This window comes from Bos grunniens, chromosome 15 (genome assembly GCF_055505025.1).
Source record: "Bos grunniens cultivar Pamir isolate PY7600 chromosome 15, Bosgru_T2T1.0, whole genome shotgun sequence".
Classification (NCBI taxonomy): Eukaryota; Metazoa; Chordata; class Mammalia; order Artiodactyla; family Bovidae; genus Bos; species Bos grunniens.
The window spans coordinates 79,496,565-79,514,975 of NC_141179.1; the positions used below are offsets into that span (position 1 = coordinate 79,496,565).

The window sequence follows — 18,411 nt, forward strand, 5'->3', positions numbered from 1 at the left end:
AAGCAAAAGGATTCACTGTACAGAACAGGAAATTATATCTTGTAATAATCTTGAAATATAGGCAGAAAGAGAACTGAATCACTGTGCTATACACCTGAAACTAAGGCACTACTGCAAACCAGCTCTACCTCCATAAAAAAAGAAACAAAAAGGAAAAACACAGACACACACATAGGTGATTAGCATCAGACTCTGCCCCCATCAAGTCAAGGCACTAAAATGTGCGTTTCAAAGCCTGCCGATCCTTTGCTGAGTACATGTGAGTAGGCAAATATGTATATATTACTTTTCCGGGTTTTAGAAAGATTATGGGGGACACCACTATTCTGGCTTAAATGGTTTCCTTGGGAAACTTAGCCACATTGTTTTTTCTTGAGGTCAGATTTAAAAGATAAGTCAAGCATTACTCATTTTTCTCGGAATGAAAATAGCTGTTACTTTATGATATTTTCTGGTGACACTTTTATGTACATATCACTGATATTTTTCTCATTTCTTAAACATGAAAAAGTGTGGGTTGGAGGTTATTAAAAGACTTGCTCACGATTACAGACCCATCAAGTAATCCAATCAGGATTTGAACTCAGGTGCCATTCCAACTGTGCAGCTATGCAAGACTGACTATGCCAGCCCTGTCTGTTCCCAGCTAGGCTTGCTGATGGTCTCTGCTCAGCTATTACGTTAGCGAGGGCTAGGTGAGGAAGAATGGACTTGCTCATATGACTGGGGTCCAGCTTGCTGTGAGAAAAGAGGTCCAAAAGAGAATGTAATCAGATGTCTCATCTTTCAGCAATCTAACTAAGGCTTATTTATATGGTGGTGTGAGAATTTCAAAAGTAAGAATAGAGGCAGGTAATGTTTCTTGTATGTGTGTTGCTCAGTCATGTCTGACTCTTTGTGACCCCATGGACTGTAGCTTGTAAGGCTCCTATGTTCATGGAACTCTTCAGGCAAGAATGATGGAGTGGGTAGCTTTCCCTTCTCTGGGGGATCTTCCTGACCCAGGGATCGAAACTGGGTCTCCTGCACAGCAGATGGATGCTTTACTGTCTCAGCCACTAGGGAAGCCCAGTGTTTCTTGAGATCGGTGCTTAATATCTACGTGGTGCTGCCAATGTGGCAAACTATTTGTCAGTGCAAACCACAAGATCATCCCAGATCAAAGGGTAGAATAAGAGAATCTACTCTTGATTTCATGAAATCAGTTTTTTTTTAAGTCATTTAAAAAAACATTAATCACATAGATCATTGATTTGTGGTTAATTACCTCTCTATTTTAGAGACTGACCCCGAGTCTCCTGCACTGAAGGTGAGTTCTTTACCATCTGAACCACCAGGGAAGCCCATTAAAGAGTTCATTTCGTGGGCTACAGTCCATAGCATTGCAAAGAGTCAGACTGAAGTGACTTAGCAAACTGCACACATGCACAACGTAGAACATGATTAATCTGTGATCTCAGAATGATGACTACATGTTTTGGTCTTTTAATAGAATGTCCTAAAAGTTCCACCAAATTTATTTATTCACTCTTTCCAAGATTTTGGACCTTCTTGTGTAAAAATACAGAAAAGATGCTTCCACTGTTAACTAATAACTTGAAAAGATCTTGTCTTTAAGACTTTCCTAGTGTTTGGAGCTTAAATTGCTGTATTAGTACACATTCCTGGTTAGAAGAGGAATTGAAACTGAGAGTCATTGAGTTTGTTACCATAAGTTCCCAGTTTATGTAAGCTGTAGTAATTTCCCCAAGACTTCTTAGTGCCTCTTTCTTATCTTTATTGGAAGATAGCCTCAGTAGGGAATAAAGAACTAAGGATTTCAGATAAATTTCTGTTTAGAGGGAACTTTTCCTCTCTTTCAGTCCATTCTCTGATTTGCAGTCAAAATGAACCTTGAAAATATACATCTGACCATGTTGCTTCCTCATGATGGCAGTGTTTCCATTTGTGTTGGTTTCAAGACCTCAATTCCCAATATGGCTTCCAGTAAGCTTAGTGAATGGATAACTCTTACGATTCATTCCTAATTCCTCCCTCCATCCCTTTCTTCCTTTTTTTTTTTAAATGTAAATTTATTTATTTTAATTGGAGGCTAATTACTTTACAATATTGTATTGGTTTTGCCATACATCAACATGAATCCACCACGGGTGTACTTGTGATCCCCATCCTGAACCCCCCTCCCACCTCCCTCCCTATACCATCCCTCTGGGTGATCCCAGTGCACCAGCCCCGAGCATCCTGTATCATGCATCATACCTGGACTGGCGATTCATTTCATATATGATATTATGCATGTTTCAATGCCATTCTCCCAAATCATCCCACCCTCTCCCTCTCCCAGAGTCCAAGTTGACCATTCTTAGTTTCTTAGCTCACCAGACTCTCATGTTAAGGATCTGATATATGTTTTTTCTTGTCATGAAAATCCTCTCCTCTCTCACATTACCCTTGACAAGGGTCCAGAATTGGATTCATTTTACAGGGTCATATAAATATCTCTTCTTCTAGGAAAACTTTTGGCATAGACCAGAACTTTTTTTTCTTTTTAGTTGTATTCCTCTTTAGAGGGCAGTCATAAAAGAGTAGTAATTGGTCTGTGCAGATATTTTAGTTTTGTTCCCCAAATTATATTCTATTAAAAAGGAATATTATGTTTATGGTGGTACATGTAGAATATTATTCAATCATAAAAATAATAAAATAATGGCATTTACAGCCACATGGATGAATATAGGCGCTTCCCAGGTGATGCTAGTGGTAAAGAACCCTTCCATCAATGCAGGAGATATAAGAGATGTGGGTTTGATCCCTTCGTAGGGAAGATCCCCTGAAGGAGGAAATGGCAAACTACTCCAGTATTCTTGCTGGAAAATCCCATGGACAGAGGAGTCTGGGGGGCTATAGTTCACAGGGTCACAAAGAACTGGACAAGACTGAGCATGCGTGCACACCACACTACACATAAAATCTATAAATAATAAGAACAGGCTGTATAGCACAGGAAACCCTAGTCAATACTCTACAATGGCCTATAGGAAAGGAATCTAAGAAAGAGTGGAGATATATATAATGAATTTTCTTTACTGTACACCTGAAACTAACACAACATTGTAAATGAACTGTACTCTGATGTAAACTTTTTTTTAAATGAGCTTAATAAGTCTCAGATATTTTTTATTCTTTAGTCAAGTGATAATGTAGCATAGAAAATTTTTGGTAACTATTGAGATGGTGTCTATAGCCTTCTTAATCATTTATTTTTCACATAGTTACTTTTTCTTCTTTTAATATTTATGTTTATTAATTTTTTGGGCTGCATCAAGTCTTAGTTTCATTGCGAGACATCTTTGATGTTCATTGTAGCATGAAGGATCTATTAGTTGCAGCATGCCAACTCTTCGTTATAGGATCTAGTTTCCTGAACATGGATTGAACCTGGGCATCTTGCATTGGGAGAGTGAAGTCTTAGCCACTGGACCTAAAGGGAAGAACCTATAATGCACCCTTTTATACATTATCAATATAAAGAAAGCTGAGCACTGAAGAATTGATGATTTTGAACTGTGGTGTTCGAGAAAACTCTTGAGAGTCCCTTGGACTTGCGAGGAGATCCAACCAGTCCATCCTAGAGGAAATCAGTCCTGAATATTCATTGGAAGGACTGATGCTGAAGCTGAAACTCCAGTACTTTGACCACCTGATGTTGAAGAACTGACTTATTTGAAAAGACTGTGATGATGGGAAAGATTGAAGGCAGGAGGAGAAGGGGATGACAGGATGAGATGGTTGGATGGCATCACCGACTTTATGGACATGAGTTTGAGTGAACTCCGGGAGTTGGCGATGGACAGGGAGGCCTGGCATGCTGCAGTCCATGGGGTCACAAAGAGTTGGACACGACTAAGCAACTGAACTGAATATAATAGCCAAAAACTCCACCCAAGATAATTCTATTAAGTTTGAGTATATTTAGAAAGTTGTATTGTACAACTGAATAACAATGACATTATAACTGTGAAGCTCCCAGGATGTATGGGAATCAATCATGTAACTAATACACTTTGGATGAAGTTCTAATAGATGAAGAGAAGTGGTAAGAGGGAGGATTATAAAAATTTAAGTTAAAACAAGTTTACAAAACCTAGGATATATGACTAAAGCATCTGTGCTTTGGGTATTAATGAGAAGAAACCCATTATATGCTGAAAAGAAATGGAATGGCCTTCAGGACTCCAAAGTTGCTTTTACCACCATGTCATCAGTCAAGTCACATCCTCTCTGAACCCTCACCTACAGTGGAAAGGATAACAAGTCACTGAAAGATTAAGCTACTTCACTAAGTTAAGTAAGCTACTTCACTAAGTGGAACCAATATATCTTGAGGTAGAACATTTGGGTTTGCATTCTAGGTATAGAATTGTCTCTGGTTTGCTTCAGAGATGAGTATTTTAACATTAAAGTAAATCACAGTTCTCTTAGTTTTAGCTTTCTCTCACTACCACTATGGGGGCTTCACAGGTGGAGCTAGTGGTTAAGAATTTGCCTGTCAATGCAGGAGATATAAGAGATGAAAGTTCAATCTCCAAGAGCTCTGGAAGTTCAAGATATAAACCTGGAAGGAGTCATAATTTTTCAATGGAGCTTTGACACCAGAAAGTTGGTTCTTTTTGTAATATTCAACATTACTGAATCCAAATATGCTTCAACTATGTATATAAATCTCACATGAACTAGAGAAAAGTGCAGAATACTTTTCTCACTTTGAAGGCAAAGAAATTCAAGTTGTCAGAGAATTATAGGATTGTCTTAGCTGGAAGAAGAAGAGAAAACTATATTTACTTATAAGAGAGGTCAATGGTTTAACAGTTGAGAACATGAGGTCTTGGTACAGAAAATTCTAGGTTCAACTACTATCTCTGCTGTTGATCAGTTCTAGGTCCTTGGAAACATTTCTTAAACTACATGAAGATTATGATAATATCTTTAAAAACTGTGGAAAGTATTAAGTGGGTTAAGTATAGGATTTAGGACACTGTCTAAACAAAGTGAAATGTGTGTGTTTGTGTGTGTGTGTATTTCTATGTGTGCTAATAGTGACAGGAGCAGTACAGTGTATTGATATCTGTTGAATTATCAGCATGCTAGACACATAGATTCTCAATAATACATTCAGAATACTCAAAACTTTTGGCCACTCATCATGTACCAGACATTTGGCTGACATTTTCCTGTGTATCTGCTTAACTCAATCAACCAACCTGTCAGTGTCCTCATTTTGTTCATTCATTTGATGAGACTCAGATACTCACCCTGCATTAAGCAAATAGCAAGTTAAAGCCTTAATTCTAAAATCAGTTATTTTCCCCAATTCTAGTGGTCTTCCCAAGTGACAGACTGAAGATGCGGTATTTTACCGACATTGTAAGGGATTAATACACCTCCTAGCAGTTGTTGAGTTAACTGATACCTTTATTTCTTTAGTCCAAAAGAAAAATCAGTAATTTTTTCTCATTATCTTATCAATCTTTCTCCTAGTGGACATGGATGTTGGAAATTGCACCATCCTGACTGAATTCATCTTACTGGGTCTCTCAACAGAACCCCAGTGGCAACTAATACTATTTGGAGTATTTCTGACTATTTGGTAACCTTGTCAGGGAACATGAACCTGGTTATCTTAATTCGTATTGATTCCCACCTGCATACACCTATGTATTTTTTTCATTGGCCATCTGTCTTTCCTGGATTTCTGGTACACCTTTGTGTACACTCCCAGAATCCTGGCTACTTGTATCTCAGAAGACAAGTGCTTTTCCTTGGCTGAATATGGAGCCCAGCTATTCTTTTCTTGTGTTGTGGCCTACACTGAGTGCTTTCTCCTAGCAGCCATGGCATATGACCGCCACATGGTGATCTGTAACCTGCTACTTTATTCAAGTTCTATGTCTCATTTCCTCTGTACCAGACTTGTTGCTGGCTCCTATATAGGAGGGTTCTTGAATGCCATAGCCTATACTGCCAACACTTTTCGCCTAAGTTTCTGTGGCAAAAATATCATCGACTACTTTTGTGATGCACCGCCACTAGTGAAGATGTCATGTACAGACACCAAGGTCTATGAGCAGGTCCTCCTGGGTCTCGTGGGTTTCACGGTCCTCTCGAGCATTCTTGTCATCATCATTTCCTATTTCCACATCCTTGTGGCTATTCTGAGGATCCATACGGCTTCAGGAAGGTGCAAGGCCTTCTCCACCTGTGCCTCACACCTGGTCTCGGTCACGTTCTTCTATGGATCGTTGCTTTTCATGTACTCAAGGCTGAGATCCACCTACTCCCTGAAGAGAGACAAAATGGCTGCCCTGTTCTACACTGTGGTCAACCCACTGCTCAACCCTCTCATCTATAGCCTGAGAAACAAAGATATCAAAGAGGCCTTCTGGAAAGCGGCAAAGACCATAACACCTCAGAGATGACGGTGATCTTTTTTGCAGAATGTTCTCATTGCGTTTTCTATGTTATTGGCTTATTAACATGTTTGTAAACATTACCATATTTCAAGTAAATGCAGCATGTTATACTTAAAAGAAGAAACACTGATTGAACCATGTTGTTTTTTATTATTCCTTTTTTTGTGATTAAACTATTTTAAATATACGATATTAGTTTGTTTGATGTTTTAAAATACTGTAGTATGCTTGATTCTGTAGTTGTGATTTAGTTGCTTAGTCATGCTGGACTGTTGCAACTCTGTGAACTGTAGCCTGCTAGGCTCCTCTGTCTTTGGGTTTCTCCAGACAAGAATGTTAGAGTGGTTTGCCATTTCTTTCTGCAGGGGATCTTCCTGACCCAGGCATCAGACCCACATCTCCTAAACTGCAAGTGGATTCTTTACCACTGAACCATGATGGGAAACTTACTATGCTTCTTAACAATACTATGTTTTCCATAACATTTATCTGCCTAATTATCTTTGGAAAGTCTTAGAGACAAAAAGGAATTTGATGGATTTTTGTATAAAGTTTGATTTTGAATCTTAGTGTACAAACCTCATTCTGTGGAGAAAATATTTGGAGTGGCTAAATTTTTGGAAATTGACTCAAGATTTTATACACATTTATTTTTAGGAAGTAATTCCACCATATTTATTCAAGAGCTCTAAATGAGTACATAGAAAATATCATGTAAATTTTTGTCTTTGTAAACTTGATGTATGCTACATTAATTTAATACAGGGTCAAATATTTGGCAAAGTATTAAATTGATGTAGACGAAATGCTAGGTCCGTGAATCAAGACAAATTGGAAGTGGTCAAACAGGAGATGACAAAAGTGAATATTGACATTTTAGGAATCAGCGAACTAAAATGGACTGGAATGGGTGAACTTAACTCAGATGACCATTATCTACTACTGTGGGCAAGAATCCCTTAGAAGAAATGGAGTAGTCATCATAGTCAACAAAAGAGCCTGAAATGCAGTACTTGGATTCAATTTCAAAAATTATAGAATGATCTCTGTTTGTTTCCAAGGCAAAACATTCAATATCACAGTAATCCAAGTCTATGCCCCGACCAGTAATGCTCAAGAAGCTGAAGTTGAACGGTTCTATGAAGACCTAGAAGATGTTCTATAACTAACACCCAAAAAAGATGTCCTTTTCATTTTAGGGGAATAGAATGCAAAAGTAGGAAGTCAAGAAATACCTAGAGTAACAAGCAAATTTGGTCTTGGAGTACAGAATGAAGCAGGGCAAAAGCTAATAGAGTTTTGCCAAGAGAACGCACTGGTCATAGCAAACACGCTCTTTCAACAACACAAGAGAAGACTCTACACACAGACACCACCATATGATCAATACTAAAATCAGATTGATTATATTCTTTGCAGCCAAAGAGGGAGAAGCTCTATACAGTCAAAAAAACAAGACCAGCAGCTTACTGTGGCTCAGATCATGAACTCCTTATTGCCAAATTCAGACTTAAATTGAAGAAAGTAGGAAAAACAGACCATTCAGCTCTGACCTAAATCAAACCTCTTATGATTATACAGTGAAAGTGCAAAATAGATTCAAGGGATTAGATCTGATGGACATAGTGCCTGAAGAACTATGGATGGAGATTTGTGACATTGTACAGGAGGCAGGGATCAAGACCATCCCCACGGTAAAGAAATGCAAAAAAGCAAAATGGTTGTCTGAAGAGGCCTCACAAATAGCTGAGAAAAGAAGAGAAGCTAAACGCAAAGGAGAAAAGGAAAGATATGCCCATTTAAATGCAGAGTTCCAAAGAATAGCAAGGAGAGATAAGAAAGCCTTCCTCAGTGATACATGCAGAGAAATAGAGGAAAATAATAGAGTAAGAAAGACTGGAATGCCTGTCTCAGAATCATTTAAATCAGTTTCTGCACCCCCCCCAGGATTGTAGATTCCTGCAAACCCTTAGGATTTAATGGCAATTAAATAAAACTGTGTTTTGAAAAATTGGGAATTAGTAAGATGGGGAAAGGGACGACAGAGGATGAAATGGTTGGATGGCATCACCAACTCGATGAATTTTACATAGAGTTTGAGCTAGCTCCAGGAGTTGGTAATGGATACACAAGCCTGGTGTGCTGCAGTCCATGGGGTTGCAAAGAGATGGACATGACTGAGTGACAACTGAAGATGGAGAAATTTTTTTCTGAGACTAAATTTTCCTAGTGAGAATTTTCATTCTCATTTTTCTTTAGTTATGTAGAAGTCAAATTAAACTTATGTGTATACATATGCATACCATATATATATATGTACATATATATATATGTTCAGAACATACGTATATATGTGCATATGTTATTAAGATCATGTGCATATTAAAATCATATGTTCATTAATATTATTTTTTAAACATTTTAATTCATCTATTTTTAGTTGAGAGAGAATTTCTTCCCAGTATTGTGCTGGTTTCTGCCATACAGCAACATGAATCAGCCATAGGTATATATATGTGTCTCTCTCTCCTGAACCTCCCTTCCACTTCCCACCCGATCCCACATCTCTAGGTTTGTCACAGAGCCCTAGTTTGGGCTCCCTGTGTCTTATAGAACATTCTGTTTTACATATGATAATGTACGTGTTCCCGTGCTACTCTTTCCATTCGTCCCATGGTGTCCTTCCACGCCTTCTATCCACAAGTCTGCTCTCCATGTCTTTGTCTCCATTGCTGCCTTTGTTACAAGTTGAATACTTTTCCTCTGTTCTCCCAAATCCATGGTCCATCCTTTTAATCTTATTTCTTCTCCAGGATGCTCAGCTGTACTAACTGCATCAGTCAGCTCATTTGTTCTCTGCGTACTTAGTGTGTTTAACCAGTGGTTGTGACTAGAAGGGAAGTGAATAGGGTCAAAATGTTTTTTCCCAGCCTCCTTTCTAGCAAAAATGTCATAGCTGGCTTCATCCCTGGACCTAAACCATAGATCCTGATGGATGGCCCATTTCAAAGCTCCTCCTTCAGTGTTCATAGCCTCTTTCTTTTCTTATATTGATTCCTCCAGGAATAGAGGAGGTAACAACTCTCAGAAGTTATTAGTTCTAGATTTATCACATTAGTCTGGAAATTCTGCAAGCCTTAGACATCGCTTTGTATTAATACCTTTATTTAACCCTCACCAAATTAACCAGTTTGTATGGCCTTCTGCTACCTGCCAGGTTCATAACTGATATTGGTGTTAGAGCAGTCTCAGGAGACAAACATTCAAATATAATTGAATTGTTCACATATTTGAAGATTAGATATTTAAATTCATTCTGGTGGGAAATGGCACAGTGGTAACATATAGCATCTTGGAGTGGTTTACCATGCCCTTCTCCAGTGGGTCTTCCTGACCCAGGGATCAAACCCATGTCTCTTATGTCTCCTGCACTGGCAGGTGGGTTCTTTACCACTAGCCCACCTGAGAAGCCCCTGCAGTAGTATCAGACTTACTTAATGATCGCCAGTGGCATCATAGAATGAAAGCTAGGTGGAAACAAAGCACCGAGGGATTGCTTCCTGTAGCAAAGAAGCTTGCAGATGGAGATTATAAACATCATGGAGGGAGTTGGCTTCTGCTGCAGTTTAAACCTGGAACTAAGTAATTGATAAAACAAACAGGTGGCAGCAAGCTTAAACTATATATTTGAAGAAGTCTTTCACTTCCTCTGGTCCTTGGGAAACTATATTTGAGGACAGATGCTATGACCATATTGTAGTAGTGCAGAGTTACCTCCTTAAATAAACTTGTTTGGTATTTAAGGAAAGATAAAAATATGACCAGAAAGGAGTAAGGTTCTAAGGCATAGGATAGGGGCATTTGGGCAGAAAAGTAAAAATCTGAGAATTTTTCATCTCTATTCCTTAAGTCTCATTTGAAAACCAATGATTTCCCCCTTTATCTAGGGAATAAGAACTTTCACAGTACTGTCTCATTATTGACTGTACCTGGAGGGTTGAACACATGTAGAAACAAGCCTCCCTTACACTCAGCCCCATCATCCTCCCTTTCTTCTGTGTTTGGTGTGAAACTTCAAAACCCGCATAACCCAGATGGTGAAATGCCAAATCCGATCTGCTAATAATTTCAGGACATCACAAATCAAGGTTGACAAGAATCTGGAGAATATATATATAGGAATGGATTCTAAGAGCATGAGGCCAAGGACAATGGAACTCCAACTTTAGTATGGCTAACTGTATTGACACAGGAACACTAAGCAAGGGTTTGGGATTTGAAATCAGAATGTCAGACCAACCTGGCATGGTATTGAAGATGGATGACAGAAATATTGTAAATAACCTATTAGATGTGATCTACTCCACTGCTGCCTAAAGATCACCCTCCTCACCTCTCACCTGGCTTCTCCAAGGGCTTCGAGAACATTTACTTTTCCAAGGTATTCATTGGAAGGTCTGATACTGAAGCTGAAACTCCAATACTTTGGCCACCTGATGGGAAGAAATGACTCATTTGAAAAGACCCGATGCTGGGAAAGATTGAAGGCAGGAGGAGAAGGGGATGACAGAGGATGAGATGGTTGTATGGCATCACTGACTCAATGGACGTGAGTTTGAGTAAACTCCGGGAGTTGGTGATGACAGGGAGGCCTGGTGTGCTGCAGTCCATGGGGTTTCAAAGAGTCAGACACGTCTGAACCACTGAACTGAAGTGGACTGAAGAAACACATTGTTTAGGGAGTCATTACCATCCTTGTAAAGCTCAGTAGGAGCTACCATCAGTATGCTACGGGTGATGGCAAGAGAAGCTGCTGTGGGATTGGACTCCAAAGTATTAGAGTATGACAGGTTGCAGTGCATAGCTGTCCATCTCACAATAGAAAGAATGGCTTAAGTAGACGTTTTTCTGTCACGGTCTCTCTGAAGATTTAGCTACCGATTGCTGAGGGTCAAGACACAAGTACACACATATTTGTTTACTTACAGAGATGTTATATATTAAAAACTACCTTAGAGATGAATGGGCTCCGTTCCTTGTCAGATGAAGGAACTAGCAAATATAGTGGAAAACTGGTGTGCTCAAAGTCACATAGGTAAAAGCACAATTTTGTCAAGAACTTGGTCCCCCTGAGAGATTCTAGGGTACCGTGATATCTGTTCATAGAAAAAGGACAAAAAGAAAGACAAGGGATAAATGAAGGAGAAAAAGCTCCAATAGCTATCACACTGAAAGGGAATATTAAGCATTTTAATAATCCATTAACTCATGACCCTTCCCCAAAGACCTTCCATTAAAGAAAAAAGAAGATAATTGTATTTTTGTGGGATTTTAGAAATCACAATAAAGTAGCATAGGAATTTTACCCTTTATCATTTATTTTTACAGAGAGTCAGTGTTTTCTGATACTTTCTGATGAAGCTTTAAAGCTAAGGAAATAGTGTTGAGCACTCAGGGATATAATGACACTTGGTCTCCTTTACCTTTACTTTGTTCTCTTTTCTTTCTTTTTTAAAGAGCTTGTTTTCTTTTGATGTGGACTCTTTTTAAAATCTTTATTGAACTTGTTGCACTATTGCTTCTGTTTTATGTTTTGTTTTATTTTTTTTTCGCCATGAGGTGTGTGGGATCTTAGCTGTCTCACCAGGGATTGAACCCACACCCTCTGCATTGGAGACAAAGTCTTAACCACTCGGAAATCAAGGAAGTCCCTGGAAGGTACTTCTTATTGAGCACATACCTCTATAAACAGATGGTGTTGCTTTCACACACGTTTGCTAAAAATTCTTCAAGAAAGATAACTTTCCCTACTAAGTTCAGTTCGGAATATATTGTTTGAGTGTTCACATATGGATAAATGGTAATATAAAAATGCAAAAGTTTTAAGTATATTATAAAAATGTCAATATTTATATACAATATATTTATAAACACTGGCAAAACCACATTAAATCTTTTTAAATGTGAAATAAAATTCATATTTTATGATGACACAAGAAAAATTTAGAGATAAAAAAAAGAGTTTTGATGTCCTTTGGTCTCCTTGCTCCTCTGTGCTGTGCATCGTGTATCAGCATTACAAATTGACCCATCAACAGAAATGCGTGCTCAACCCTAAAGACTAACCCTCTCCCAGCGTCAACAGCTCCTTAAAAGAAAACCTTGCTTCTTGATCTTGTAAGGGGCCATGGCATATTTAGATTTGGATTGTGTAACCTGTCAATGGGCTTCCCTGATTGCTCAGTTGGTAAAGAATCTACCTGCAACGTGGGAGACCTGGGCCCAGTCCCTGGGTTGGGAAGATCCCCTGGAGAAGGGAAAGACTACCCACTCCAGTATTCTGGCCTGGAGAATCCCATGGACTGTATAGTCCATGGGGTCACAGAGTTGGACACGACTAAGTGACTTTCACTTTTTTCAACCTGTCAATAATCCACTATTTAATATACATCCCTCTGTCTCAAAAAACTTTTATAACTGTGCCTTGACTTCTTGCTGCAGTTAATGGGGTTGCAAAGAGTTGAACATAACTTAGCAACTGAACAACAAATAACAACAACTTGATTTCTGAAGTGCAGAAGGCTTCTCAGAGTTTTCTGAGATGTTATAATTCTCAATTTGGCTTGAATAAAATTTTCCATTTCTTTCTCAGACTCACTTATTTTTCATTGACATAGGTAATATGTTAATTCATGCCTGCTTGCTACTAAAAGGAATTAAGTCATGCTGAAATATAAAGACAAAAAAATGGTAAAAGCCCCCTTTAACCTTTTACTTTGTAATCTTCAAATACACCTTTCTTCTCATGAGATAACAATCTTGCCTCTTAATTTTTTAAATAGACTCTTGTTTTTTAAAGAATTTTTGTTTCCCAGCAAAATTGAGTGGAAAGACGAAATAAATTATTAGCCCCAACATGGAATCTCATTTGCCTCGGGTGCCTGTCAGTAAAACTGAACTTTTATGTTCAGGTAACAGAGAAGGCAATGGCAACCCACTCCAGTACTCTTGGCTGGAAAATCCCATGGACGGAGGGGGCTGGTGGGCTGGTAAATATTTCACTTAACCAGAAGCTTTTCTTCTTTTTTAAAATTTATTTATTTTAATTGGAGGCTAATTACTTTACAATATTGTAGTGGTTTTTACCATACATTAACATGAATCAGCCATGGGTGGACATGTGTTCCCCATCCTGAACACCCCTCCCACCTCCCTACCCATCGCATCCCTCATGGTTATCCCAGTGCACCAGCCCTGAACACCCTGTTTCATGCCTCGAACCTGGACTGGTAATCTATTTCACATATGATAACATACATGATTCAATGCTGTTCTCCCAAATCACCCCACCTTGGCTTTCTCCCATAGAGTCCAAAAGTCTGTTCTTTACATCTGCGTCTCTTTTGCTATCTTGCATACAGGGTCATCGTTACCATCTTTCTAAATTCCATATATATGTTTAATATACTGTATTGGTGTTTTTCTTTTTGACTTACTTCAGTCTGTATAATAGGCTCCAGTTTCATCAGCTCATTAGAACTGATTCAAATGTATTCTTTTTAATAGCTGAATAATATTCCATTGTGTATATGTACCACTGCTTTTTTATCCTTTCATCTGCTGAGGGACATCTAGATTGCATCCATGTCCTGGCTATACTAAACAGTGCTGTGATGAACACTGGGGTACATGTGTCTCTTTCAGTTCTGGTTTCCTCAGTGTGTATGCCCAGCAGTGGGATTGCTGGGTCTTATGGCAGTTCTATTTCCACTTTTTTTTTTTTTTTTAAGGAATCTCCACACTGTTCTCCACAGTGGTTGTACTAGTTTGCATTCCCACCAACAGTGTAAGAGGGTTCCCTTTTCTCCACGCCCTCTCCAGCATTTATTGTTTGTAGACTTTTGGATAACAGCCATCTGACTGGTGTGAGATGGTACCTCATTGTGGTTTTGATTTGCATTTCTCTGATAATGAGTTGATGTTGAGCATCTTTTCATGTGTTTTTTAGCCATCTGTATGTCTTCTTTGGAGAAATGTCTGTTTAGTTCTTTGGCCCATTTTTTTGATTGGGTCATTTATTTTTCTGGAATTGAGCTGCAGGAGCTGCTTGTATATTTTTGAGATTAATTCTTTGTCAGTTGCTTCGTTTGCTATTATTTTTTCCCATTCTGAAGGCTGTCTTTACACCTTGCTTATAGTTTCCTTCATTATGCAAAAGCCTTTAAGTTTAATTAGGCCCCATTTGTTTATTTTTGCTTTTATTTCCATTACTCTGGGAGGTGGATCATAGAGGATCCTTCTGTGAGGTATGTCAAAGAGTGTTTGTCTATGTATCCCTCTAGGAGTTTTACAGTTTCTGGCCTTACATTTAGATCTTTAATCCATTTTGAGTTTATTTTTGTGTATGGCATTAGAAAGTGTTCTAGTTTCATTCTTTTACAAGTGGTTGACAAGTTTTCCCAGCACCATTTCTTAAAGAGATTATCTTTTCTCCATTGTATAGTCTTGCTTCCTTTGTCAAAGATAAGGTTTCCACAGGTGCCTGGATTAATCTCTGGGCTTCCAATTTTGTTCCATTGATCTATACTTTCCTGTATTTGTGTCAATACTATACCGTCTTGATGACTGTAGCTTGTAATATAGTTGAAGACAGGCAGGTTGATTCCTCCCGTTCCATTCTTCTTTCTCAAGATTGCTTTGGCTATTCGAGGTTTTTTGTATTTCCATACAAATTGTGAAATTATTTCTTCTAGTTCTGTGAAAAATACCGTTGGTAGCCTGATAGGGATTGCATTATTGAATCTATAGATTGCTTTGGGTGGTATACTCATTTTCACTATACTGATTCTTCCAATCCATAAACATGGCATATTTCTCCATTTATTTGTTTTGTCTTTGATTTCTTTCATCAGTGTTTTATAGTTTTCTATATATGCCTTTTGTTTCTTTAGGTAGATTTCAGTTCAGTTCAGTTCAGTCACTCATTCATGTCTGACTCTTTGAGACCACATGAACCACAGCACACCAGGCCTCCCTGTCATCACCAACTCCTGGATTCCACCAAAACCCCTGTCCATTGAGTCGGTGATGCCATCCAACCGTCTCACCCTCTGTCGTCCCCTTCTTCTCCTGCCCTCAATCTTTTCCAGCATCAGGGATTTCCCAATGAATCAGCTCTTCGCATCAGGTCACCAAAGTATTGGAGTTTCAGCTTCAACGTCAGTCTTTTCAATGAACACCCGGGACTTACATTCTTTAGGATGGACTGGTTGGATCTCCTTGCAGCCCAAGGGTCTCTCAAGAGTCTTCTCCAACATGATAGTTCAAAATCATTAATTCTTCCGTGCTCAATTTTCTTTATAGTCCAACTTTCACATCCACACATGACCACCGGAAAAACCATAGCCTTGACTACATGGGCCTTGGTTGGCAAAGTAATGTCTCTGCTTTTCAATATGCTATCTAGATTGGTCATAACTTTCCTTCCAAGGAGTAAGTGTCTTTTAAGTTCATGGCTGCAATCACCATCTGCAGTGATTTTGGAGCCCCCCCCAAAATAAAATCAGCCACTGTTTCCACTGTTTCCCCATCTATTTGCGATGAAGTAATCGGGCCGGATACAACGATATTAGTTTTATGAATGTTGAGTTTTAAGCCAACGTTTTCACTCTCTGCTTTCACTTTCATCAAGAGGCTCTTTAGTTCCTCTTCACTTTCTGCCATAAGGGTGGTGTCATCTGCATATCTGAGGTTATTGATATTTCTCCCAGCAATCTTGATTCCAGTTTGTGCTTCCTCCAGCCCAGCGTTTCTCATGATGTACTCTGCATATAAGTTAAGTAAGCAGGGTGACAATATACAGCCTTGACATCCTCCTTTTCCTATTTGGAACCAGTCTGTTGTTCCATGTCCAGTTCTAACTGTTGCTTCTTGACCTTCATACAAATTTCTCAAGAGGCAGGTCAAGTGGTCCAATATTCCCATCTTTTTCAGAATTTTCCACAGTTTATTGTGATCCACACAATCAATGGCTTTGGCATAGTCAATAAAGCAGAAATAGATGTTTTTCTGGAACTCCCTTGCTTTTTCCATGATCCAGCAGATGTTGGCAATTTGATGTCTGGTTCCTCTGCCTTTTCTAAAACCAGCTTGAACATCTGGAAGCTCACAGTTCACATGTTGCTGAAGCCTGGCTTGGAAAATTTTAAGCATTACTTTATTAGCGTGTGAGATGAGTGCACTTGTTTGGTAGTTTGAACATTTTTGGCATTGCCTTTCTTTGGGATTGAAATGAAAACTGACCTTTTCCCGTCCTGTGACCACTGCTGAGGTAGATTTATTTCTATTTTATTCTTTTCATTGCAATGGTGAATGGAATTGTTTCCTTAATTTCCTTTTCTGTCCTCTCATTATTAGTGTATAGGAATGCAAGGAGTTTCTGTGTGTTTATTTTGTATCCTGAAACTTTACTATATTCATTGATTAGCTCTAGTAATTTTCTGGTGGAGTCTTTAGGTTTTTCTATGTAGAGGATCATGTCATCCTCAAACAGTAAGTGTTTTACTTCTTCTTTTCCAATCTGGATTCCTTTTATTTCTTTTTCTTCTCTGATTGCTGTGGCTAAAACTTCCAAAAGTATGTTGAATAGTAGTGGTGAAAGTGGGCACCCTTGTCTTGTTCCTGACATTAGGGGAAATGCTTTCAATTTTTCACCATTGAGGATAATGTTTGCTGTGGGTTTATCATATATGGCTTTTCTTATGTTGAGGTATGTTCCTTCTATGCCTGCCTTCTGGAGGGTTTTTATCATAAATGGATATTGAATTTTGTCAAAGGCTTTCTCTGCATCTATTTGGTTTTTATCATTCAATTTGTTACTGTGGTGTATCATATTGATTGATTTGCGAATGTTGAAGAATCCTTGCATTCCTGGGATAAAACCCACTTGGTCATGATGTATGATCTTTTTAATGTGTTGTTGGATTCTGTTTGCTAGAATTTTGTTAAGGATTTTTGCATCAATGTTCATCAGTGATATTGACCTGTAGTTTTCTTTTTTTGTGGCATCTTTATCTGGTTTTGGTATTAGTGTGATGGTGCCCTCAGAGAATAAGTTTGGAACTTAATCTTCCTCTGCAATTTTCTGGAAGAGTTTGAGTAGGATAGGTGTTAGCTCTTCTTTAAATTTTTGGTAGAATTCAGCTGTGAAACCGTCTGGTCCTGGGCTTTTGTTGCAAATTTTCTTTTCTTTTCTTTTTCTTTTTTTAAAATTTAATTTTATTTTCTTAATTCTATTTTATTTTATTTTTTAACTTACAATATTGAATTGGTTTTGCCATATATCAACATGAGTCTGCCACAGATATACATGTGTTCCCCATCCTGAACCCTCCTCCCTCCTCCCTCCTCCCTCCCCATACCATCCCTCTGGGTCATCTCAGTGCACCAGCCCCAAGCATCCAGTATCGTGCATTGAACCTGGACTGGCGACTCTGATTACAGTTTCTTTTTTGTGCTTGTGACTGGTCTATTAAGATCTTCAATCTTCTTGATTCAGTTTTGGAAAGTTATACTTTTCTAAGAATTTGTCCATTTCTTCCAAGTTGTCCATTTTATTGGCATATAGTTGCTGATAGTAGTCTCTTATGATACTTGATCTTTTGTATTCCTGTGTTATCTGTTGTTATTTCTCCATTTTCATTTCTAATTTTGTTCATTTGATTCTTCTCCCTTTTTTTCTTGATGACTCTGGCTAATGATTTGTCTATTTTATTTATCTTCTCAAAGAACCAGCTTTTAGTTTTGTTGATTTGTGCTGTGGTCTCCTTTGTTTCTTTTTCATTTATTTCTACCCTAATTTTTATGATTCTTTTCCTTCAACTAACCCTGGGATTCTTCAATTCTTCTTTTTCTAGTTGCTTTAGGTGTAGAGTTAGGTTAT

The 18,411-nt window shown here is 38.4% G+C and overlaps 1 pseudogene; it reads left to right on the forward strand.

Annotated features, from left to right (window-relative positions):
- The first annotated feature begins 5,543 nt into the window (after positions 1-5,543).
- LOC147358634 (olfactory receptor 9G4-like) lies at positions 5,544-6,476 on the forward strand (annotated as a pseudogene).
- Positions 6,477-18,411: the final 11,935 nt, after the last annotated feature.